Raw genomic sequence first — 26215 nt, forward strand, 5'->3', positions numbered from 1 at the left:
AGCTCAGGAAATGTATTCAGATTGTTAGCCTAAAATGAGCAAGGCTCAAGTTGCACAGTAATGGCATCGATGTTATACTCATATAACATATGTTACTCATATATCTGTGTCTCCTCTTTTTCCTCGTCCAGCTGTTTTGTTTTCGCATGAGTATATGTCCTTGTCACTTTCCCATGTGTTTGTGGTGTTGTGAGTTGTTTGTCACCTTTTGGACACCGTTGGAGGTGTTTTCTATGTGTTTTTATGTGATTGTGTTTGGCTGCCATTGTTTTCAATGGGGTTCGAGAGGTTCGTCAAACGGTTCGTCGAACCGAAATCGAACGGCGGCCTCCGTTAGACGAACCGAACTCGAGCCTTTAGAGGCTCGCTCATCTCTATGGTCCACATCAAATAGAAAAAGGAATGTATTGTTACCTAAAAGTAAATGGAGGTAGATTGCCTTCAATATTCAATTCAATCATGGGATTAGAAAAATTTGCTCATCGTACTAAAAAGGAGCACATTTTCATCCATTGTCAACCCTGTAAAAGCAAAATTGCCAGGTACATACCACTCTCACTTATTTAATATAGCTCAACCTGCAAGGACACATAGGTCCCGAGCGCAACTGCACTTCTAAAGCACAGGGAGCAATATCAGAGTGTCCCAGGTCCCAGGGTCCCACCATATAGACAAGGCTCACTGTGTCTCCATCCTCCGCATAATAATCCCACACAACTGTGGGTTTAAATGTACCGCATCCGGAAGTGAGGGACAACACCCCCATCGTAATCAGTCACCACATGATCTGTTCACGTGTCAGGCTGTTAATCCATAGATAGAATGTGGGCGGCAGACACTCCCCACCAAGACGAAATCCACCTACTAACGTGACGTGTAGTGGAACGCAACCTGCGTTCCACATGACACATGATCATACCTAGCCCGGAAGTGTGGCGCTGTTGCAATGTCTAATGCCCTCACACATGGCACACCATCAGACCGCCCATCAGATTCCTTACCATGGAACGCATTCTGCGTTCCATATACCAAGCGGATGTATCAAAACCAGAAGTGCGGCGCTGTTGCGATGTCTAACACCATCACACGCGGCACACCAACAGACCGCCCATCAGATGACGTATAATGGAACGCATTTGCGTTCCATATACCAAGCGGATGTATCAAACCCGAAAGTGTGGCGCTATTGCGATGCCAAATACCATTATACATGGCACACCAGCAGACCGCCCATTAGATGAAGTATCGTGGAAATCATTCTGCGTTCCATATCATAAGTGGACGTGTAAGAACCCGGAAGTGCAGCGCCATTGCAATCCTGAATAACATCAGCCGCGGCACATTAATATTCTGCCCGTCAGATGACATAATATTTTGGGCAGGCTTTTTACCACATTTAAGTAATCAAATCCCTATCTGTTAGTATTTCCCGCACATCTCAACACTTTCGAATCAGGGTTAACCTCTAATCAAGCTAATATTACTCTCCATATATTACTATATCTATCCTCCTGTTCCAGATATAACCATTCCAATTATATTGGCTCATTAATTACAAAACTTAAATTTAATCAATAAGGTTTCAATGACCTCTGGGGGAACCACAATCAAAACTACACCTTCTTATCAGTAAAACACTAACAAATGAAACTACTAAAGCTCAGAATTTCATTCAGTCCTCCTGGAGAAACTGAATCCAAAAGGAACGTCCATCTTGCCTCACACTAAGATTTTTTTGTTCCAATCTCCCTTCCGTAATGGTTTTAGAACAGCTTCAATAACCTGAAAGGAGATGGCTTTAGTATCTCCCTTATGGTATATATTTACATGTCGGGCTATGGCCATATCCCTATTGTGTATAACATCCCCCAAATGTTCGCCAATACTGACCCGCAGCTGCCTCTTAGTTTTAACAACATAAACCAAGGGGCAGCTGCAGGTTCAGAGATACACCATCCTTTCCATTCTGCAAATCTCAAAATCCCTGATGGTATCTCCTCTTGGTTTTTTGATTGCAAAATTCCTTCCCTTGATTAATATAGGGGCAGTACATACATTTTCCGCATCTAAAGGTTCCTTGTGGTTTCCTGTCCAATCAAGTTCCTTCACCCCTAGGGGGTATAAAATGGCTCTGTATGAGATGATCCTTAAGGTATTTACCTTTCCAAAATGTGACACTTGGATAGGGAGAAATGAATTTACAAATTTCAGGATCAGCTCTTAAGATCGTCCAATGTCGCCTCAAAATTTCCATAACTCTAGGGTTTTAGTCATCAAATGTTGCTATCAATCTGGTGATTTGATTGGTCTCTTCTCTCTTTCTTGGTTTTAACAGATCTCTTCTGTAGGTGGATTAAGCCTGTTTATATGCCGGTTCTAAAACATAAATCGGATACCCTCTCTGTTGGAACCGTTTTTTCCTATCCTTTGCCTGTATTTTAAATTCAGTTAGGGAAGAACAGTTTTTTCTTTAACGAAGGAACTGCCCTTTGGGTATTCCCCTCCTCAGGGGGGCCGGATGATAACTCTCCCACCTGAGGAGGCTATTTGTCGCTGTGGGTTTTCTATAGATTGTAGTTGATAGGCCACCTTTCGAATCCTTTGAGATATATAGATCAAGAAACGCCAATCCTTCTGTACTCATCTCAAAGGTAAATTTCAAACCTATCTGATTAGAATTTAGCTTCTCAAGGAACTGCCGAAACAAGGATTCACCTCCCGTCCACAGGATGAGGATGTCATCAATATATCGCCTCCAAAATTGTATATGGGGGCAAAAGACGACATCCCCATCCGGGAATACCAGGGAATTCTCCCACCAGCCCAGGAACATTTTGGCATATGTGGGGGCACAAGGGCTCCCCATCGCCGTGCCCCTGAGCTGGTGGTAGAATTTTCCATCAAAAAGGAAATAATTATAAGTTAGAATGAATTGTAATAATTCAATGATGAATTAATTATGCTTATTACATTGGTTCCCACGAGTAGACAAAAAGTACCTCACTACCTCCAACCCTTTTTCATGCGGGATACTACTATATAACTGTTCAACGTCTATTGACGCGACAATTGTATTTGAGTCCAGAGTGATACCATCTAATTTGGAGATCATTTGTATCTCTAATATAAGATAGTAAACTTGTCACAAAAAGTCCGTAGTGCCGTATCCAGATAGATGCTTGAATTTTGACAAATCACATCTATCCCCGATACTATTGGTCGACTCCTAAGGGGATTTAGTCCCTTATGGACCTTTGGGATCGAATAGAATGTTGCAATGACCGGAAATTTTTGGTCCAAAAAATCAAATTAATTCCTTTACAGATATCACTTTGGACTCGAGGGCCTTCCTTAAAAGATTTTGTAACTCCATAGAGAATTTATTTGTTGTGTCCATAGGTAATATTTCATATGTGGTTGTATCCACTAATATTCTTTTAGACGTGGTGGGATAGTCCGTAGTATTCATCACCACTATGTTACTAACTTTGTCTCATTGTTTTATCATGATGAGAGTGTTTTTTTCCAGATTTTTTTAATGCCCCCCATTCCTCCAATGTCATATTGGGTTTTGCTGAATGTAATTTTGGCTGAATAGCCCGGAGATCACTGATCATTAGTTTGGAAAAAATAACCAAACTACTATACTCCATGGGCGGAGGCATTCTTACACTCTTAGGTTTCAAATTAGTGTAGGGCCCCATCCCCACACTTTCACCACTTACATCACTTAAATCAGATAGTAGCCTAACGTCCTCCAACATATCCCTCGGTATATTCAATCGTGCACATTTCACCTCATCATCGTGTGCAAAATTTTTTTTCCACTTTAACTTTCTCAGAAACAATTCAATATCCTTGACCCAACTAAAGGGGTCAAACCTAGTTGTGGGAACAAAGGTTAATCCATAACTAAGCACTTTGCTTTCGATATTAGCGAGGCAATGACTGGATAGATTAATCACCTGATTACTTGTATCGGTATTATTTACTTTTTCCTGAGATTCCTTTGTAGCTGATTACGCAAGTTGTAAGGGTCTCCTCCTCCTAAAAAAGAGGAGGAGGGGATGAAAGGGGGCATTTGAGATCCATATGGAGAAGGGATAGGAGGGATTATATTGTCCGGTACTCTCTGTTGACCAGTACCCTGTGATGATAAGCCATATGAGGAGGGTGAATAAGAATTTCTGTATCCCAGTCCCCATTGTCTATTCCTATTTCCTTGTCTATCCCAATTATTTGATCTCCCCCGAAAGTTTTTCTTCTCCCTATTCCTATTCCAGTCAAATCAACCCTGTGATTCAGAATCTGAATAGTCAGAAGAGGACAGTTCCGCTGATGATTCTACTATTGGTTGGGAGGGCTCCTTTGAATCAGAAAAATCACCCAAGTCCCTGAGAAAATGTTTATGCTTCATTGTTTTTAGATTATGTTGATATTTATCTACTGCTAATTGTAAAGCTGTTTCCTTACTAGTGAATTTGGGGTCCCCCTTAAATTTCAAAGCCTCTTCTCTAAGGATCTGTAGGTTTTTGGAAGTGTTTTCTAAAGTGACTTTTTCTTCTTCCAGAAGAATAGTCATGAATCTAATAGATGAATTTGTAAGCTCCTCCTCCCACCTTTTTAAACGTTTTTCAGTCCTAGAGTGTGCTGCTGGAACTAAATTCAGCCTTAAGCCTCGGGGTAAAATTCTTTGTTTAATATATTGTTCCAAAGATTGTACATCCCACCAAGATTTTACATTCAGCCTATATGCTCCCAATAGATCTGAAAAAATATTTCTTAAACTAGGCTTCCCAGTTCCTTGATTTTCAGATACCTTTTCTGAGAAAACTTCTTCTGCATCATCCAACCATCTAATAGTGTTTATGGGTCTTGATAGGAAGCCCACTATAAGCAATAATTATTTCAACCACAATTGATATTACCAGAGGTACTAGAACAACCACCATATATAATTACCTCTATAAGTTACTTTATTATTAATATAGTTAAAATAGACGCAAAGCGTCCTTTCAAACAACATATAACTCAAAAAATGTGCCGGTGAGTGCTAGACAGATATAGGTTCAACGAAGCAAGGAGTAAGATATCAATAGTTCTGGAATATGCTTAAAGATACTAGGATGCACCCTAAATTATCCTTCCTACCGACGGAGGATGTCAATTGTGACTTTTGGACACTGGAAGCTACTTTTTTCTTCTTTTTTTCAGGTGTTATCTCTATATATCCCCTTATAATCCCCTTTTCATTGTGTTAGGAAGGGGGGGACGCGTCTGGAGAGTCAAGGGTATCCATTTAAGTGGACCCTTTGACTCCATTCCTAAAAATAGCTGATTGCTCTGATTGGAATTTTATAGCAGTTAGAAAACCATATTATATTTAACGCAATTAGTGTAGTGTGTGTATGTAGTTTGTCCTTCACCTTTTCTTGCACCTCTTTTGGTGGTGGTTATCGTGCTAGTCAGTTATAGTGAGAGTAAGGGTCAGCCTCCTGGAATGGGGGATGCCAAAAAAATTATGAAATCCTCCATCAAGTGGCCACTCGAAACTGAATTTGCCTGCCCATGTCAGATCTCAGCTGCTAAGCAGTTTGAGGCTGGGCAAGTACTGGCATGGGAGACTGGCTGGAAATCCCTAGTTTTGACTAAAAAATACTCTTCTGTAAAACGTAAGATAGTAGTGGATTTGAATTATTGATGGATGATCTGTATACCTAAATAATGTTACTGGTGATACTTTTGCAATGTGACTCATTAGTCCTGAGCACAGGATAAGATGAGAGGTATTGTCCCTTATTAGTTGAGGTAGAGGCTACTTGCTATTTAGGTTTTAATTAAGCCCAATGGTGATGTGTATTTGATTTTGAAAATAAACATTGAAATACATTATGAGTTCATGATGGTTCAGAAGTAGGTGGTGGAGTCCATACCACTATTGTTAGGATACAATCAGGGCAGGAAAAACAAGAAGGGGATATGTTTCTTAAACTGCCTATATGTATACAGGGATTATGTCCAGCTTCATATCGATGAGCGGCTAATTGTGGCTGCTTTAGGAAAACTAAGTTGCTGGCTGATTAAATTGATTGGCCGAGTGGAATGCTTGTTATGCTTTCCACAGACCCAGAAGTGAAGGGGAGGTCACATGAGTCACATGACCGGGCCTGGTAGGCTGGCTGTGTGATCTCCCTGTGAGACTGGGATGCACTAAGCATGCCTGGTGGGTATAAAATGGTGGCGCCTATGGTTATTAGTGCGGCACATTTGAATTGAGAGAGGCTACTGACTAGAGATGAGCGAACCGGTCGCGGTTCGGCTCGAGGTTGGTTCGCCGAACGGACCTCCCGTTCGAGTTCGGTTCGTCGAACCGAACTCGAACTGCATAGGAAACAATGGCAGGCAATCACAAACACAGAAAAACACCTAGAAAACACCCTCAAAGGTGTCCAAAAGGTCACAAACAACTCACAACACATGGGAAAGTGACAAGGACATATACTCATGCGAAAACAAAAGAGCTGGACAAGGAAAAAGAGGAGGACACACAGATATATGAGTATATGCAAGGAAACATGCCATTATTGTGCAACTTGAGCCCTGCTCATTCTTGGCTTCCAATCTTGATAAATTGCCTGAGCTCGCCACGTACGTCTTGGGGATCTTGTCGTGTCCTGCAGCCAGCGTTCTCTCGGAACCTGTCTTCAGTGCTGCTGTGGGTCTGCTGGCAGATAAGCACACGTGTCTGTCCACTGACAATGTGGACATGGCTCTCAGAGGACTTTTCTTCCCCGGGGTCAGCCAGGGGACGGGAAAGGCACGCGTATTTTTGAGAGTGCTTCATGCAAAGCATCTTTTTCTTTTTCAAAAGGGGGCTCAACCGATGCCAGTCAAGTGGGGTGTGTGTGGCCCAGTGAGTGGCAACGAGGGAGACTGTGGTTGGAGTCCCCTCGCTGTGTTTCTAAAAGAACCAAGATGAACAAGTCATGGCTCTCAGAGGACTTTTCTTCCCCGGGGTCAGCCAGGGGACGGGAAAGGCACGCGTATTTTTGAGAGTGCTTCATGCAAAGCATCTTTTTCTTTTTCAAAAGGGGGCTCAACCGATGCCAGTCAAGTGGGGTGTGTGTGGCCCAGTGAGTGGCAACGAGGGAGACTGTGGTTGGAGTCCCCTCGCTGTGTTTCTAAAAGAACCAAGATGAACAAGTCATGGCTCTCAGAGGACTTTTCTTCCCCGGGGTCAGCCAGGGGACGGGAAAGGCACGCGTATTTTTGAGAGTGCTTCATGCAAAGCATCTTTTTCTTTTTCAAAAGGGGGCTCAACCGATGCCAGTCAAGTGGGGTGTGTGTGGCCCAGTGAGTGGCAACGAGGGAGACTGTGGTTGGAGTCCCCTCGCTGTGTTTCTAAAAGAACCAAGATGAACAAGTCATGGCTCTCAGAGGACTTTTCTTCCCCGGGGTCAGCCAGGGGACGGGAAAGGCACGCGTATTTTTGAGAGTGCTTCATGCAAAGCATCTTTTTCTTTTTCAAAAGGGGGCTCAACCGATGCCAGTCAAGTGGGGTGTGTGTGGCCCAGTGAGTGGCAACGAGGGAGACTGTGGTTGGAGTCCCCTCGCTGTGTTTCTAAAAGAACCAAGATGAACAAGTCATGGCTCTCAGAGGACTTTTCTTCCCCGGGGTCAGCCAGGGGACGGGAAAGGCACGCGTATTTTTGAGAGTGCTTCATGCAAAGCATCTTTTTCTTTTTCAAAAGGGGGCTCAACCGATGCCAGTCAAGTGGGGTGTGTGTGGCCCAGTGAGTGGCAACGAGGGAGACTGTGGTTGGAGTCCCCTCGCTGTGTTTCTAAAAGAACCAAGATGAACAAGTCATGGCTCTCAGAGGACTTTTCTTCCCCGGGGTCAGCCAGGGGACGGGAAAGGCACGCGTATTTTTGAGAGTGCTTCATGCAAAGCATCTTTTTCTTTTTCAAAAGGGGGCTCAACCGATGCCAGTCAAGTGGGGTGTGTGTGGCCCAGTGAGTGGCAACGAGGGAGACTGTGGTTGGAGTCCCCTCGCTGTGTTTCTAAAAGAACCAAGATGAACAAGTCATGGCTCTCAGAGGACTTTTCTTCCCCGGGGTCAGCCAGGGGACGGGAAAGGCACGCGTATTTTTGAGAGTGCTTCATGCAAAGCATCTTTTTCTTTTTCAAAAGGGGGCTCAACCGATGCCAGTCAAGTGGGGTGTGTGTGGCCCAGTGAGTGGCAACGAGGGAGACTGTGGTTGGAGTCCCCTCGCTGTGTTTCTAAAAGAACCAAGATGAACAAGTCATGGCTCTCAGAGGACTTTTCTTCCCCAGGGTCAGCCAGGGGACGGGAAAAGCACGCGTATTTTTGAGAGTGCTTCATGCAAAGCATCTTTTTCTTTTTCAAAAGGGGGCTCAACCGATGCCACTCAAGTGGGGTGTGTGTGGCCCAGTGAGTGGCAACGAGGGAGACTGTGGTTGGAGTCCCCTCGCTGTGTTTCTAAAAGAACCAAGATGAACAAGTCATGGCTCTCAGAGGACTTTTCTTCCCCGGGGTCAGCCAGGGGACGGGAAAGGCACGCGTATTTTTGAGAGTGCTTCATGCAAAGCATCTTTTTCTTTTTCAAAAGGGGGCTCAACCGATGCCAGTCAAGTGGGGTGTGTGTGGCCCAGTGAGTGGCAACGAGGGAGACTGTGGTTGGAGTCCCCTCGCTGTGTTTCTAAAAGAACCAAGATGAACAAGTCATGGCTCTCAGAGGACTTTTCTTCCCCGGGGTCAGCCAGGGGACGGGAAAGGCACGCGTATTTTTGAGAGTGCTTCATGCAAAGCATCTTTTTCTTTTTCAAAAGGGGGCTCAACCGATGCCAGTCAAGTGGGGTGTGTGTGGCCCAGTGAGTGGCAACGAGGGAGACTGAGGTTGGAGTCCCCTCGCTGTGTTTCTAAAAGAACCAAGATGAACAAGTCATGGCTCTCAGAGGACTTTTCTTCCCCGGGGTCAGCCAGGGGACGGGAAAGGCACGCGTATTTTTGAGAGTGCTTCATGCAAAGCATCTTTTTCTTTTTCAAAAGGGGGCTCAACCGATGCCAGTCAAGTGGGGTGTGTGTGGCCCAGTGAGTGGCAACGAGGGAGACTGTGGTTGGAGTCCCCTCGCTGTGTTTCTAAAAGAACCAAGATGAACAAGTCATGGCTCTCAGAGGACTTTTCTTCCCCGGGGTCAGCCAGGGGACGGGAAAGGCACGCGTATTTTTGAGAGTGCTTCATGCAAAGCATCTTTTTCTTTTTCAAAAGGGGGCTCAACCGATGCCAGTCAAGTGGGGTGTGTGTGGCCCAGTGAGTGGCAACGAGGGAGACTGTGGTTGGAGTCCCCTCGCTGTGTTTCTAAAAGAACCAAGATGAACAAGTCATGGCTCTCAGAGGACTTTTCTTCCCCGGGGTCAGCCAGGGGACGGGAAAGGCACGCGTATTTTTGAGAGTGCTTCATGCAAAGCATCTTTTTCTTTTTCAAAAGGGGGCTCAACCGATGCCAGTCAAGTGGGGTGTGTGTGGCCCAGTGAGTGGCAACGAGGGAGACTGTGGTTGGAGTCCCCTCGCTGTGTTTCTAAAAGAACCAAGATGAACAAGTCATGGCTCTCAGAGGACTTTTCTTCCCAGGGGTCAGCCAGGGGACGGGAAAGGCACGCGTATTTTTGAGAGTGCTTCATGCAAAGCATCTTTTTCTTTTTCAAAAGGGGGCTCAACCGATGCCAGTCAAGTGGGGTGTGTGTGGCCCAGTGAGTGGCAACGAGGGAGACTGTGGTTGGAGTCCCCTCGCTGTGTTTCTAAAAGAACCAAGATGAACAAGTCATGGCTCTCAGAGGACTTTTCTTCCCCGGGGTCAGCCAGGGGACGGGAAAGGCACACGTATTTTTGAGAGTGCTTCATGCAAAGCATCTTTTTCTTTTTCAAAAGGGGGCTCAACCGATGCCAGTCAAGTGGGGTGTGTGTGGCCCAGTGAGTGGCAACGAGGGAGACTGTGGTTGGAGTCCCCTCGCTGTGTTTCTAAAAGAACCAAGATGAACAAGTCATGGCTCTCAGAGGACTTTTCTTCCCCGGGGTCAGCCAGGGGACGGGAAAGGCACGCGTATTTTTGAGAGTGCTTCATGCAAAGCATCTTTTTCTTTTTCAAAAGGGGGCTCAACCGATGCCAGTCAAGTGGGGTGTGTGTGGCCCAGTGAGTGGCAACGAGGGAGACTGTGGTTGGAGTCCCCTCGCTGTGTTTCTAAAAGAACCAAGATGAACAAGTCATGGCTCTCAGAGGACTTTTCTTCCCCGGGGTCAGCCAGGGGACGGGAAAGGCACGCGTATTTTTGAGAGTGCTTCATGCAAAGCATCTTTTTCTTCTTCAAAAGGGGGCTCAACCGATGCCAGTCAAGTGGGGTGTGTGTGGCCCAGTGAGTGGCAACGAGGGAGACTGTGGTTGGAGTCCCCTCGCTGTGTTTCTAAAAGAACCAAGATGAACAAGTCATGGCTCTCAGAGGACTTTTCTTCCCCGGGGTCAGCCAGGGGACGGGAAAGGCACGCGTATTTTTGAGAGTGCTTCATGCAAAGCATCTTTTTCTTTTTCAAAAGGGGGCTCAACCGATGCCAGTCAAGTGGGGTGTGTGTGGCCCAGTGAGTGGCAACGAGGGAGACTGTGGTTGGAGTCCCCTCGCTGTGTTTCTAAAAGAACCAAGATGAACAAGTCATGGCTCTCAGAGGACTTTTCTTCCCCGGGGTCAGCCAGGGGACGGGAAAGGCACGTGTATTTTTGAGAGTGCTTCATGCAAAGCATCTTTTTCTTTTTCAAAAGGGGGCTCAACCGATGCCAGTCAAGTGGGGTGTGTGTGGCCCAGTGAGTGGCAACGAGGGAGACTGTGGTTGGAGTCCCCTCGCTGTGTTTCTAAAAGAACCAAGATGAACAAGTCATGGCTCTCAGAGGACTTTTCTTCCCCGGGGTCAGCCAGGGGACGGGAAAGGCACGCGTATTTTTGAGAGTGCTTCATGCAAAGCATCTTTTTCTTTTTCAAAAGGGGGCTCAACCGATGCCAGTCAAGTGGGGTGTGTGTGGCCCAGTGAGTGGCAACGAGGGAGACTGTGGTTGGAGTCCCCTCGCTGTGTTTCTAAAAGAACCAAGATGAACAAGTCATGGCTCTCAGAGGACTTTTCTTCCCCGGGGTCAGCCAGGGGACGGGAAAGGCACGCGTATTTTTGAGAGTGCTTCATGCAAAGCATCTTTTTCTTTTTCAAAAGGGGGCTCAACCGATGCCAGTCAAGTGGGGTGTGTGTGGCCCAGTGAGTGGCAACGAGGGAGACTGTGGTTGGAGTCCCCTCGCTGTGTTTCTAAAAGAACCAAGATGAACAAGTCATGGCTCTCAGAGGACTTTTCTTCCCCGGGGTCAGCCAGGGGACGGGAAAGGCACGCGTATTTTTGAGAGTGCTTCATGCAAAGCATCTTTTTCTTTTTCAAAAGGGGGCTCAACCGATGCCAGTCAAGTGGGGTGTGTGTGGCCCAGTGAGTGGCAACGAGGGAGACTGTGGTTGGAGTCCCCTCGCTGTGTTTCTAAAAGAATCAAGATGAACAAGTCATGGCTCTCAGAGGACTTTTCTTCCCCGGGGTCAGCCAGGGGACGGGAAAGGCACGCGTATTTTTGAGAGTGCTTCATGCAAAGCATCTTTTTCTTTTTCAAAAGGGGGCTCAACCGATGCCAGTCAAGTGGGGTGTGTGTGGCCCAGTGAGTGGCAACGAGGGAGACTGTGGTTGGAGTCCCCTCGCTGTGTTTCTAAAAGAACCAAGATGAACAAGTCATGGCTCTCAGAGGACTTTTCTTCCCCGGGGTCAGCCAGGGGACGGGAAAGGCACGCGTATTTTTGAGAGTGCTTCATGCAAAGCATCTTTTTCTTTTTCAAAAGGGGGCTCAACCGATGCCAGTCAAGTGGGGTGTGTGTGGCCCAGTGAGTGGCAACGAGGGAGACTGTGGTTGGAGTCCCCTCGCTGTGTTTCTAAAAGAACCAAGATGAACAAGTCATGGCTCTCAGAGGACTTTTCTTCCCCGGGGTCAGCCAGGGGACGGGAAAGGCACGCGTATTTTTGAGAGTGCTTCATGCAAAGCATCTTTTTCTTTTTCAAAAGGGGGCTCAACCGATGCCAGTCAAGTGGGGTGTGTGTGGCCCAGTGAGTGGCAACGAGGGAGACTGTGGTTGGAGTCCCCTCGCTGTGTTATACATGCTTTTAGAAGGGCATGACATGGCTTGGAGGTTGACTTTCATAAAATGCAAACTGTTGGCTACCAAAATGCTGCCTTTCCAACAACTGTGGTTATAGGCAATGAGGAACATACTGATGAAGATGAGACGCAGATACCCGATTGGGATGACAACTTAAATATTCGGTCAGGGCAAGAAGAAACTCGGTCTGAGGGGGAGGGGAGTGCAAACACAACAATTGATGATGAAGTTCTAGATCCCACCTACTGTCAACCCACAGTCAGACACTCGAGGAGGTCAATAGAGGCGGTGGAGGAGGATGCAACCGACGTCGAAGTAACCTGGCGCCTTCCTGGACACAGTCGGAGCACTGGTAGCACGTCTACAACTGCATCCTCAGCCACCACTCTGCCTCTGAGCATTATTCGGGGTGGATCAACAGGTCGCATGGCCTCTAAGCCTTGCCTAGCCTGGTCCTTTTTTGACATAAAAAAAGATCGGCCAAATTATGTGATCTGTAACATTTGCCATGGTTATCTTAGTAGAGGTCAAAACCTCAGCAGTTTGACAACTTCTTCCATGAATCGTCACATGAATAAATATCATATGGCCTGGTGGGAAGCTCACCGTGCTGCAATGCGGCCTAGTGGAGCCAACCATCCACCGCCTGCCCCTTCCAGGGCATCCGCGCGCTCGTCATCTTCTAGGACTGTGGGGACAGCTGTCACACCTTTTTTTCCACCCACAACTTCCACCACTGTAACCGCAACAGGCAGTTTGCTTGGTAGGTCGTCAGTTGGTTTGGAAGGGGAAACAAGTGAGTGTGTACAGCTCTCTCAGACATCGATAGCACCAACTTTGGATGAAGGCAACATCATGTCTCCGCCTGCACTTTCCTCCCAAAGCTGCATTTTTCCAGGGACACCCTACTCAACACCGTCTACACACAGCAGCCAGATCTCTGTCCCTCAGATGTGGTCAAATAAAAGGCCACTTCCTTCGACCCATGACAAAGCGAAGAGGTTGACTCTATCCCTCTGTAAGCTGTTGGCTACAGAAATGCTGCCTTTCCGCCTAGTGGACACACAGGATTTTAGAGACCTTATATCTGTCGCTGTGCCCCAGTACCAGATGCCTAGTCGCCACTACTTCTCTAAGAAAGGTGTGCCCGCGCTACACCAGCATGTCGCACACAATATCACCGCTTCCTTGAGAAACTCTGTGTGTGAACGGGTGAATTTCACCACCGATACTTGGACCAGTAAGCATGGACAGGGACGTTACATGTCGCTGACTGGGCACTGGGTAACTATGGTGATAGATGGTGAAGGGTCTGCTGCACAAGTCTTGCCGTCCCCACGACTTGTGTGTCAATCCTCTGTCTGTCCAAGTTCCGCCACTGCTTCTGCATCCTCCACCTCATCTGGGTCCTCCACCTCCGCCCCAAGCCTGCCTGGTCAGGCCACCAGCGTTCTCACTGCGCAGAAGGAATCACGCACCCCTCATTACTATGCTGGCAGCAGAGCGCAACGGCATCAGGCGGTCTTTAGCTTGACATGTCTTGGGAATAAGAGTCACACAGCTGAGGAGTTGTGGTCAGCTCTGCGGTCCGAGTTTAATAAATGGTTGTCTCCACTCAACCTGCAGCCTGGTAAGGCCGTGTGCGAAAATGCTGCAAACCTGGGTGCGGCCCTTCGCCTGGGCAAGGTGACACACGTGCCTTGTATGGCTCACGTGTTGAACCTTGTTGTCCAGCAATTATTAACACACTATCCCGGCCTAGATGGCCTTCTGACCAGGGCACGGAAACTGTCTGCAGTGCTCACTTCCGCCGTTCAAGCGCCGCAGCTGAGCGACTTGCATCGCTCCAGAAGTCTTTCGGCCTGCCGGTTCATCGCCTGAAATGCGATGTGGCGACACGCTGGAATTCAACTCTCCACATGTTACAGCGACTGTGGCAGCACCGCAGAGCCCTGGTGCAATACGTCATGACGTATAGCCTGGGCCAACGAGATGCAGAGGTGGGGCAGATCACCCTGATGGAGTGATCTCAGATCACGGACCTATGCACCCTTCTGCACAGTTTCGACATGGTGACGAATATGTTTAGCGCTGACAATGCCATTATCAGCATGACGATTACAGTCATTTACATGCTGGAGCACACGCTAAACACTATTCGGAGTCAGGGGGTGGGACAACAGGAAGGGGAGGAACTACAGGAGGATTCATATGCGCAAGACACAACAACATCACCAAGGTCCAGACGTTCATCATCACCAACGCGGCAGGCATGGGACCATGGGGGACAGGGATCAACAAGGGCGCATGGTAGCAGGCGAGATGTTGAGGAAGGTGCAGGGGGACATGAAGATATGGAGGACGAACTGTCCATGGACATGGAAGACTGAGCTGATGAGGGGGACCTTGGTCAAATTTAAGTTGAAAGAGGTTGGGGGGAGATGACAGAGGAAGAAAGAACGGTTAGCACCTCTATGCCACAAACACAGCGTGGACTTGGTCCGCATGGCTGCGCAAGACACATGAGTGCCTTCTTGTTGCACTACCTCCAACATGACCCTCGTATTGTCAAAATTAGAAGTGATGATGACTACTGGCTTGCCACACTATTAGATCCCCGGGACAAGTCCAAATTTTGTGACATAATTCCACCCATAGAAAGGGACGCACGTATGCAGGAGTATCAGCAGAAGCTGTTACTCGATCTTAGCTCGGCTTTTCCACCAAACAACCGTGCAGGTGAAGGGAGTGATTCTCCCAGTTGTAACTTGACAAACATGGGACGGCCTCGTCATCTTCAACAGTCTACCCGTACCAGTAGGACCGTATCTGGTGCTGGTAACAACAATTTTATGGAATCTTTTCATAATTTTTTTAGACCCTCCTTTGCAAGGCCACCAGAGACATCAAGTGTGTCACATAGTCAACGGATGGAGAGGATGATACAGGAGTATCTCCAAATGAACATCGATGCCATGACTTTGCAAATGGAGCCTTGCTCCTTTTGTGCTTCAAATCTAGAAAAATGTCAAGAGCTCTCCAGTTACGCCTTGAAGATTTTGTCGTGTCCAGCTGCCAGCGTTGTCTCTGAACGTGTCTTCAGTGCTGCTGGGTGTGTGCTGACAGATAAGCGCACGCGTCTGTCCAGTGACAATGTGGACAGACTGACGTTCATCAAAATGAACAAGTCATGGATCCAGAAGGAATTTACTACCCCTGTGTCATCCTGGGGAGAGTAAATGCTTGTGGATTTGGAATGTGCTTGATGCAAATCAAAACATCCTGTTTGCAACTAGGGCACAAGTCCTGCCACTGATGGGGTGTCTGTGTGCCCAATTTGGGGAAAAAAGGTAGACTCCACTTGGAGTAACCCTTGCTTGCTGTGTTTTTTAAAAATGATACAAGATGAACAGATCTGAAGGCAAGATGAAGGCAACATCATGTCTCCGCCTGCACTTTTCTCACAAACCTGCATTTTTCCAGGGACACCCTACTCAACACCGTCTACAGACAGCAGCCAGATCTCTGTCCCTCAGATGTGGTCAAATAAAAGGCCACTTACTGCGACCCATGACAAAGCTAAGTGGTTGACTCTATCCCTCTGTAAGCTGTTGGCTACCGAAATGCTGCCTTTACGCGTAGTGGACACACAGGATTTTACAGACCTTATGTCTGTCGCTGTGCCCCAGTACCAGATGCCCAATCACCACTGCTTCTCCAAGAAAAGCATGCCCGCGCTACACCAGCATGTCGCACACAACATCACCACTTCCTTGAGAAAATCTGTGTGCGACAGGGTGCATTTCAACACAGATACTTGGACCAGTAAGCATAGACAGGGTCATTACATGTCACTGACTGGGCACTGGCAAACTATGGTGAGAGATGGAGAAGGGTCTGCTGTACAAGTCTTGCCGTCCCCACGAGTTGTTTCAATCCTTGTTCTGTATGTAGAAGTTAATACACTGCTTCTGCCTCTTCAACCTCGTGTGGGTCCTCTACCTTGGCGCAAACCCTGTGTGGTCAGGCCACCCTTCCTTGCAACTGCGCACAAGGACTACCACACACCTCCTTACTATGCTGGCAGCAGAGCTCAATGCCATCAGGCGGTCAAAGTTTTACTTTGAAATGTATGGGAAATGTGAGTCACACCGCTATTACAGAGAATAGTAGTCAGGCAGGGTCAAAACATTAATTGAGGAACAGGAACAGAATGGGACGGCCAGGAAAGAATCAGAAAACAAGCAGAGGTGAAATGCGTATCGGCCAACAAGGTACATAAACAGCAAGCAGGAAAAGTAGTCAGGTAACAAGCACACAAAATCATAAAACTGAACTGGGGGTAAAATTAACCAGAGGTTCATAGCTATGTCTGGCAGTGGTCTGCAGACAGGATGGGCATAAAAAAGGGTGTGGTGTCTTCCCATTGGTTGTAGCTGAATGATGGTATTTCATCTGTGAGATACCCACCAGCTACATTCAGCCAGAGATTCTGCATCTGTCAAGGTAATGCAGCCCAGTGGGTGAGCATAACCTGCGTCCACCTGCGCCGCTGGCATCGACTACTCTCCCATCATCAGCAATATTCATGAAAGGAACACGTTGTCACCTGGCGACCGGAGTACAAATTGACGGAGCGGACTCCGTTGGTGACTTAACAGCCGTGTGCGGCAATGATGCAAACCTGGCTGCGGGCCATCCTCAGGGCAATGTGACACACATGCCTTTTAGGGCTCACGTGTTGAACCGAATTCGCCAGCAATTTTTAAAACACCATCACGGCCTACATGGCCTTGTGCAGTGGGCACGCTCGCTATGTGCTCACTTCCATCGTGCGCACACAGCAGCTCAACAACTTTCATCACTCCGGAAGTCTTAGGGTCTGGCAGTTAAACGCCGTAAATGCGATGTTTCGACACGCAGGAATTGGAATCTGCACATGTTGCAGCGTGTGTGGCAGCACCGCAGAGCCCTGCTGAAATACGGTAAGACATATAGCCTGGGATAACTTGATCCAGAGGTGGTGCAGATCACGCTGCTGGAGTGGTGTCAGATCAAGGACCTATGCACCCTGCTACACAGTTTTGAAATGTCGACGAAGATGTTTAGCACTGGCAATGTCATTCTCAGCGTGACAATTCTGGTCATCTACATGATGGAGCACACTGTAATTATTATTCGGAGTCAGGTGTTGGGACAAGAGGAAGGGGAGGAAGTACAGGAGGAGTCATATGCGGAAGGGATAACAAGATCTACGAGGTCCAGATGGTCAGCGGCACCTATGCGGCAGTCATGGTGAGGGAGAGGGATTAACAAGGGCGCATAGTATCAGCAAAAAGTGTTGATGAAAGTGCAGGAGCCCATGAAGAAATGGAGGACGAACTGGCGATGGGCATGGAAGACTCAGCAGATGAGTGAGAGCTTGCTCACATTTCGGTTGTGCGAGGTTGGGGGGAGAGGGCAGAGGAAGGATGCACGATTCTCACCTCTCTACCACCAACACACCAAGGACTTGGTCCTCCTGGATGCACAAGACACATGAGCGCCTTCTTGCTGCACTACCTACATGACCCTCGGATTGTATGAATTTGAACTAATCCTGAATACTGGGTTGCCACACTGTTAGATCCCCGGTACAAGACAAAATTTGGCGAACTAATTCCTGCCATAGAAATAGACGCACGTATACAGGAGTATCTGCAGAATGTGGTACGCAATCTTAGATCTACTTGTCCACTAAACACCAGTGCTGCACAGAGTGAATCTCAACGCTTTGTCATGGATAGGAGGAAATGGTCTTTTACTTGTCCACATCGGAGGGACCGAGGGATGGCTGCTGTGCTGAGATGGCGTTGAGTACGGTGTCCCTGCACAGTTGCACTTTTGGTCATATCCCAAAATGAGTTGAAAAAGGACAGATGCTGTTGGAAAGGGGAACAGGTGTGTTGGAAAGGGGAAAAAAGTTTTGGTCCGTGGATTTGGTGGTTAAGCAACTGTAACATTTGCTGAAGAAACAACATCTGTTACAGTGGGACTGGCAGATTTGGATAAAGTGGTATATAATCTGTGACCGCTATATAACGAAAATTAATAAGAAAAGAAAGAGAAAGGTATATATCCCCATCAGCAGTCAGTGTCCACCGTGCTCCCAGTTGGAAAAGGAGAGGTTGGCAACTTGAAGGTTTGGTGGAGGATACAGAGCTGTGTGGCTATGAAACTAATAGTAGCCTGAACCGAGTTAGACGCCATTCGGATCTGGAGACTGTGAGCCCTGTTAGCGTCACAGGGTCCACATGCCCACCCAGCCCAGGAACTCCCTGTTAACAACACAGGGGCCATTGAGTACGCTGACCGTGTGCGTAGGGGCCACACCTGTGGACAGCAGGCGCATCAGCAGCAGCAGGCCTGTTAATGCCACTGGGCTGCACAAGCAGGACTGTTAGGACAGGAGCTGGTCTTAACCGTTCTGCGTTACCAACTGTGGTGGTGGCCTGCATCCACCACCCGATCCCTGCCTACCTCTGGCCTAAAGCCGCAATGGGTTCAACACATGGAGGTGTGCTCTTTCGGAGCATAATAGAAGACTGCGCACCTCCTTGTTGGCTCCAGCCCCTTTTATAACCTGGGTCCGCCCCAAACCAGGGTGAACCACAATGCACCTCCTGGAGACAAAAGTAGAGTGACACGTCATGAGTGGCATAACTAGCGTCCTATTTGGAAACGCAACTTCAATGATGACCTCATGGCTGCCATGACCCAAACACCTCACCAGTCATCGTCTGAGCATCAATAATGCGGTGACAAGTCATAGGTGTGGGCCTCTGCAAGCCATTTGGGAGGACACCTGATGCCCTGTGGTCTATATGGGACCCCCACATCAGGGCCAGGGCCAAAGAGTTCATTACCGGACCTAGTCTCTGATGCAGGAAGTGCCTGAGCATGCTCAGTAGCATGAAATACAGTCTCTGAAAAAAGACTATCAGCTTTAGCATGGTGTCTATGCCCAAAACAGGACTTATACCCGGCACGGAATGCAAGCACCTGTGCATAGAGGCTTTTCACACTTAGTGTGGGAGCATGCGCTGTATCCCGAAATGAAAACTTAGCGTCAGGAATGGCACAGTCAGGCTGAGCATACTCACTAGGCGAAACACTGTAATTATGCTGCAGCTGGGGTACATCGGCACACGCATGCGCACTAGCTGCCTCTCCACACTTAGACGTGGAGGGGAAATTTGTCTTGGAGATGCTGTCTATGAACAGAAGGAAAAGCTAAAGGAAGCCTGACTTTCTATCCCTCCGAATTATGAAATGCAGCAATGAATTCCATGAGTTTGCTATAACATTAGCGTAGCAAAATGTGCATGAGGGTGTGATGTAGAGGTGCTAGAAATAGCTTGTCACCAGTGGGGCACTAATGGAATACAACAGCCAGTTCTATGATGCCACAAAATGGCAGTATTTTGTGCTATCATTATAGCTTATTAAAAACAGAGCACGAGGTTGTCATGCAGAGGTGCTGCACATAGATTTGCAGTAGTGTGAATTGACAAAAGTACAATAGCCACGTTTAGGATACAACTAGGTACAGTGAGTGTTTGCTAGTATAATGGCTGAGTTTAAAAAAGTTTGAGTGTGCAATGCAGGCAGACGTGCTGCAAATAACGTTCCAATACTGTGAATTGACAAAAGTACAATAGCCACGTTTAGGATACAACTAGGTACAGTGAGTGTTTGCTAGTATAATGGCTGAGTTTAAAAAAGTTTGAGTGTGCAATGCAGGCAGACGTGCTGCAAATAACGTTCCAATACTGTGAATTGACAAAAGTACAATAGCCACGTTTAGGATACAACTAGGTACAGTGAGTGTTTGCTAGTATAATGGCTGAGTTTAAAAAAGTTTGAGTGTGCAATGCAGGCAGACGTGCTGCAAATAAAGTTCCAATACTGTGAATTGACAAAAGTACAATAGCCACGTTTAGGATACAACTAGGTACAGTGAGTGTTTGCTAGTATAATGGCTGAGTTTAAAAAAGTTTGAGTGTGCAATGCAGGCAGACGTCCTGCAAATAACGTTACAATACTGTGAATTGACAAAAGTACAATAGCCACGTTTAGGATACAACTAGGTACAGTGAGTGTTTGCTAGTATAATGGCTGAGTTTAAAAAAGTTTGAGTGTGCAAGGCAGGCAGATGTCCTGCAAATAACGTTCCAATACTGTGAATTGACAAAAGTACAATAGCCACGTTTAGGATACAACTAGGTACAGTGAGTGTTTGCTAGTATAATGGCTGAGTTTAAAAAAGTTTGAGTGTGCAATGCAGGCAGACGTGCTGCAAATAACGTTCCAATACTGTGAATTGACAAAAGTACAATAGCCACGTTTAGGATACAACTAGGTACAGTGAGTGTTTGCTAGTATAATGGCTGAGTTTAAAAAAGTTTGAGTGTGCAATGCAGGCAGACGTGCTGCTAATAACGTTCCAATACTGTGAATTGACAAAAGTACAATAGCAACGTTTAGGATACAACTAGGTACAGTGAGTGTTTGCTAGTATAATGGCTGAGTTTAAAAAAGTTTGAGTGTGCAATGCAGGCAGACGTGCTGCAAATAACGTTCCAATACTGTGAATTGACAAAAGTACAATAGCCACGTTTAGGATACAACTAGGTACAGTGAGTGTTTGCTAGTATAATGGCTGAGTTTAAAAAAGTTTGAGTGTGCAATGCAGGCAGACGTCCTGCAAATAACGTTCCAATACTGTGAATTGACAAAAGTACAATAGCCACGTTTAGGATACAACTAGGTACAGTGAGTGTTTGCTAGTATAATGGCTGAGTTTAAAAAAGTTTGAGTGTGCAAGGCAGGCAGATGTCCTGCAAATAACGTTCCAATACTGTGAATTGACAAAAGTACAATAGCCACGTTTACGATACAACTAGGTACAGTGAGTGTTTGCTAGTATAATGGCTGAGTTTAAAAAAGTTTGAGTGTGCAATGCAGGCAGACGTGCTGCAAATAACGTTCCAATACTGTGAATTGACAAAAGTACAATAGCCACGTTTAGGATACAACTAGGTACAGTGAGTGTTTGCTAGTATAATGGCTGAGTTTAAAAAAGTTAGAGTGTGCAATGCAGGCAGATGTCATGCAAATAACGTTCCAATACTGTGAATTGACAAAAGTCCAATAGCCACGTATAGGATGCCACTAGGTACACTGAGTGTTTGCTAGTATAATGGCTTCGTTATAATTAGTTGGAGTGTGCAACGCAGGCAGATGCGCTCTGCAAATGTTTTGGCACTAGTGGGACTATAGCAAAGTCCAATAGCCACGTATAGGATGCCACTAGGTACACTGAGTGTTTGCTAGTAAAATTGCTTAGTTTAAAAAAGTTGTAGTGTGCAATGCAGGCAGACGTGCTCTGCAAATGTCTTTGCACTAGTGGGACTATAGCAAAGTCCAATAGCCACGTATAGGATGCCACTAGGTACACTGAGTGTTTGCTAGTAAAATTGCTTAGTTTAAAAAAGTTGTAGTGTGCAATGCAGGCAGACGTGCTCTGCAAATGTCTTTGCACTAGTGGGACTATAGCAAAGTCCAATAGCCACGTATAGGATGCCACTAGGTACACTGAGTGTTTGCTAGTAAAATTGCTTAGTTTAAAAAACTTGGAGTGTGCAATGCAGGCAGATGTGCTCTGCTAATGTCTTTGCACTAGTGGGACTATAGCAAAGTCCAATAGCCACGTTTAGGATGCCACTAGGTACACTGAGTGTTTGCTAGAAAAATTGATTAGTTTAAAAAAGTTGTAGTGTGCAATGCAGGCAGACGTGCTCTGCAAATGTCTTTGCACTAGTGGGACTATAGCAAAGTCCAATAGCCACGTATAGGATGCCACTAGGTACACTGAGTGTTTGCTAGTATAATGGCTTACTTAGAATGAGTTGGAGTGTGCAGAGGACAAGAGGGTACAGTGGCAGGATTGTGGTGCTCTGGGTAGAGGAATGGAAGCCTGCCTTTCTATTCCCTCCTAATGGTGAAATGCAGGGAGGAAATCCCTGACCTGGGCTACACAGACGCTGTTGCTGTTTGCAGGACCTGTCACTTATGGCTCTCTGACCCTGCCGCTTTGAGCCCTTAAAAGGACTGCTAGAATGTGCTCTCCCTAAGCTGTCTAACGCTGTGTATGCAGCGCATACAGCTGTATCGGCTATAGGACTCAGGAGGACGGAGCTGCGACACTGATGTCTGACACCAAAGACGCAGAAGGCAGATAATGGCGTTCGTGAAGAAAATGTCCGGTTTTATAATGCAGGGACATGTGACATGCAGATCCTATCACACATGCCGTTGCTTCTCTGGCTCAAAGTCCACTTAGGTGTGTGTGTGTCTGTGATTGGCTGACATGCTGGCCCGCCCCACAAGACGCGCGCGCTTAGGGAAGGAAGACAAGAAAAAAAAAAAAAAAAAATGGCGATCGCCATTATAGAAACAGCAGTGATCTGAAGGCGCTGTTCACGCACACTATACACTGAAATGTGATAATAGTTTGATTCACAGAGTGACTTACACTATTACAGCAGAAACCAAGCTAGGATTTAGCTGTTTTTTGGCTGCTAGAACCGTTCTCGAACGTTTCTAGAACTATCGAGCTTTTGCAAAAAGCTCGAGTTCTAGTTCGATCTAGAACATGCCCCAAAATCACTCGAGCCGCGAACTGGAGAACCACGAACCACGAACCGCGCTCAACTCTACTACTGACACAGAGTGGTGAGTGTTTCTTTGGACCTATTGAAAGACCAGACAAGTTCACTTGTGGACTTTGAGGTGATTTATAATGCAGATATTGTTGGTAATTCTTGCAGTCCGGAATGGGCATTTTATTCTTATAAAGAGGGCCGCAATGATAATGATGAGAAGGATGGCCATTTAAAGCTGGCAGATTTCCATGAGCACTGGCTCCCCTGATGATTTATATATGGAGAGGAAACGCGTAGGGAGTGACCGGAGGCCTGCTGCTGACATTTAATGATGGATTGAGACATAAACATGAAGCAGGTTTATCAGTGAATATCCTGTCCATGAGAATTTTGAAGCCTGCAAGTCATTGGTGAGATTGTTCCAACTATTATAACCATATTATGTAAGAAATGGTATATGTCTAATGGCGGTCAGTTACACCAGATATCTACACATTAGATAATAGTGGAGGTACAAAGTGGAGGGCGATTCCCTGTACGCGTGACCTCCAGTATAGTACTGTGGTGACATATTAGTGACCCAGTCCAGACAGTGTTTTGTGTGCTGTACCCAAACCAGGGTCCATTTGAGCTTGGTGAACACTATTTTGGGTATTCTTATTTTATACTCACGTTTTTATGAGGTTTCTCATTTTAAAGAGCACCATTAAAAGTTATATTTTATAATTAGTGTGCGGTTGCACAATGTCCACACATCTTGCTATTTAAATATTGTCATTTGGGGGTGAGAGTTAGTATCTTGCTAAAAAAACATTTTAGCTTAAAATCACCTAGAAGTACAGCCACCAAAGAAGACTGGCATAAGGTGAGTATAAGTAGCCCACTCAGCTGTGATTGGACAGGGACAAAATAGGAAAATGAGAAACACAAGACTAGCAGCAAAGCAAGAAAAGAAAAGCCAAGATAAGAGAACCATTAGAAGTTGGACAGAGACTGACCAGGCTTTGGCTCAGCAAGGAAGAAAACTGACCACGCAGCAGGAGGTCACCAGATCCAGCCCTGAAACTGAGACATGACAATATTAACTCACAGAGGTCTAAGTTATAGTGCAGAACAGTGCAAATTATGTGCTTGACCTTCGGCGTATTTTAAGATGGAATCTAGCAATCATCTAGCCAAAACTAGAGTGAGTAAATTGGGAGAGGGAGATGGATATCAAAACTTCAGTCTGTGAAAAGAATGAGATGGTGCAGGAGGGAATGTTTTGATTGTAGACAAATGATAAGTACATAAATTTGATTATTAAAAGGGACGCATCACTGATGTAACTCCAAAAGTGAAAATATACAAAGAAACGTACGATAGTATAGTTTTACCAGTTTATAGATTGAGTTGCCGCATGATACAAATGACAAACTGGATTTAAAAAGTTGTCACACAATGAAGGGGTGAATTTGCACAGCAGTGCGTTACTGCCATCATAAGATATCACTTTCAACTAGTTCCACTGAAGATCAGCATTGGTTAAGGCATCAATGAGTCAATTAATTTGCTATTGTTTTGATTAGGCTTGAGTCACACTAGCGTATGGCTTACAATGGGAGAGCATGGAATGCAGTATGCTAATGACCTTTGGCTCCCGCTCTGCTGCGAGCTTGAGCCGAGTGTTATGCAGCTGTTACCTGATGTTACAATCGGACCACAGCTGCTGAGGGAAGAAAACGATTAATCGCTACATCTGCTCCACTGTCAGCTGATGCGTATATCGCACTACACTAGCATGTCATCCGAGTGCAGTGTGATGTTTTCCTCACCGATATACTTGTATGGGTGTGAGTGATCAAAGAACCACAGACAATGCAGCATGCTGCTATATTTTCCTTAGGGTACCTTCACACTTAGCGATGCAGCAGCGATCCGACCAGCGATCTGACCTGGTCAGGATCGCTGCTGCATCGCTACATGGTCGCTGGTGAGCTGTCAAACAGGCAGATCTCACCAGCGACCAGTGAACAGCCTCCAGCCAGCAGCGACGTGCAAGCGACGCTGCGCTTGCACGGAGCCGCCGTCTGGAAGCTGCGGAGACTGGTAACTAAGGTAAACATCGGGTATGGTTACCCGATGTTTACATTAGTTACCAGCGCACAGCTGTGTGTGCAGGGAGCAGGGAGCCGCGCACACTGAGCGCTGGCTCCTTGCTCTCCTAGCTACAGTACACATCGGGTTAATTAACCCGATGTGTAATGCAGCTACATGTGCAGAGAGCAGGGAGCCGCGCACACTGCTTAGCGCTGGCTCCCTGCTCTGCTAGCTGCTGTACACATCGGGTTAATTAACCCGATGTGTACAGCAGCTACATGTGCAGAGAGCCGGAGCCGGCAGCACAGGCAGCGTGAGAGCTGCAGAGGCTGGTAACTAAGGTAAATATCGGGTAACCACCTTGGTTACCCGATGTTTATCTTGGTTACAAGCTTACCTCAGCTGTCAGACGCCGGCTCCTGCTCCTGCTCGCTTCATTTGTCGCTCTCTCGCTGTCACACACAGCGATCTGTGTGTCACAGCAGAAGAGCGGCTTTGAAGAAAACGAACCAGGGCTGTGTGTAACGAGCAGCGATCTCGCAGCAGGGGCCAGATCGCTGCTCATTGTCACACACAGCGAGATCGCTAATGAGGTCACTGCTGCGTCACAAAAAGCGTGACTCAGCAGCGATCTCGGCAGTGAGCTCGCTGTGTGTGAAGCACCCCTTAGTCCAATTAGGGCTGAGGAAAAGCTCACAGATCTGACCTGCAACATTGTCTTAAATGGGGATGAGTGCAATGAAAGATTTTCTTGCTTTGCACTTGTGCGAGTCATATGCCAGTGTGACTTTACCCTTATAGTCATACAGAGGAAAGAGAAAATTCATACACATTTCTGCTCCTTTTTAGTTTACATGCACCAATCGGTTGGTTTATTCTTATCGTCTTGGCGTTTTTTTTTCGAAACACAAACATGATTTTACACTGGTTGGAAATGTATGAACTTCTGTCAAAATACATTTTTAAGCTGTATACATTTTGTTTGTGTAAAGCTTATACTTGAGAAAGTTATTTTATTTAATCTTACTGCAACTTTTGCAAATATTTATGATATAATCAAAGGTTCCATGATAAAGTTATACATTTAGTCACAGAATGTTGTGTTCTCTCTCACGGAAATGTATTCAGTATGATAGTTTAGTGTAACCATCAGCTCAAGAAAAGTAACAAATCGATGTGAGACA

This window comes from Anomaloglossus baeobatrachus, chromosome 2 (genome assembly GCF_048569485.1).
Source record: "Anomaloglossus baeobatrachus isolate aAnoBae1 chromosome 2, aAnoBae1.hap1, whole genome shotgun sequence".
Classification (NCBI taxonomy): Eukaryota; Metazoa; Chordata; class Amphibia; order Anura; family Aromobatidae; genus Anomaloglossus; species Anomaloglossus baeobatrachus.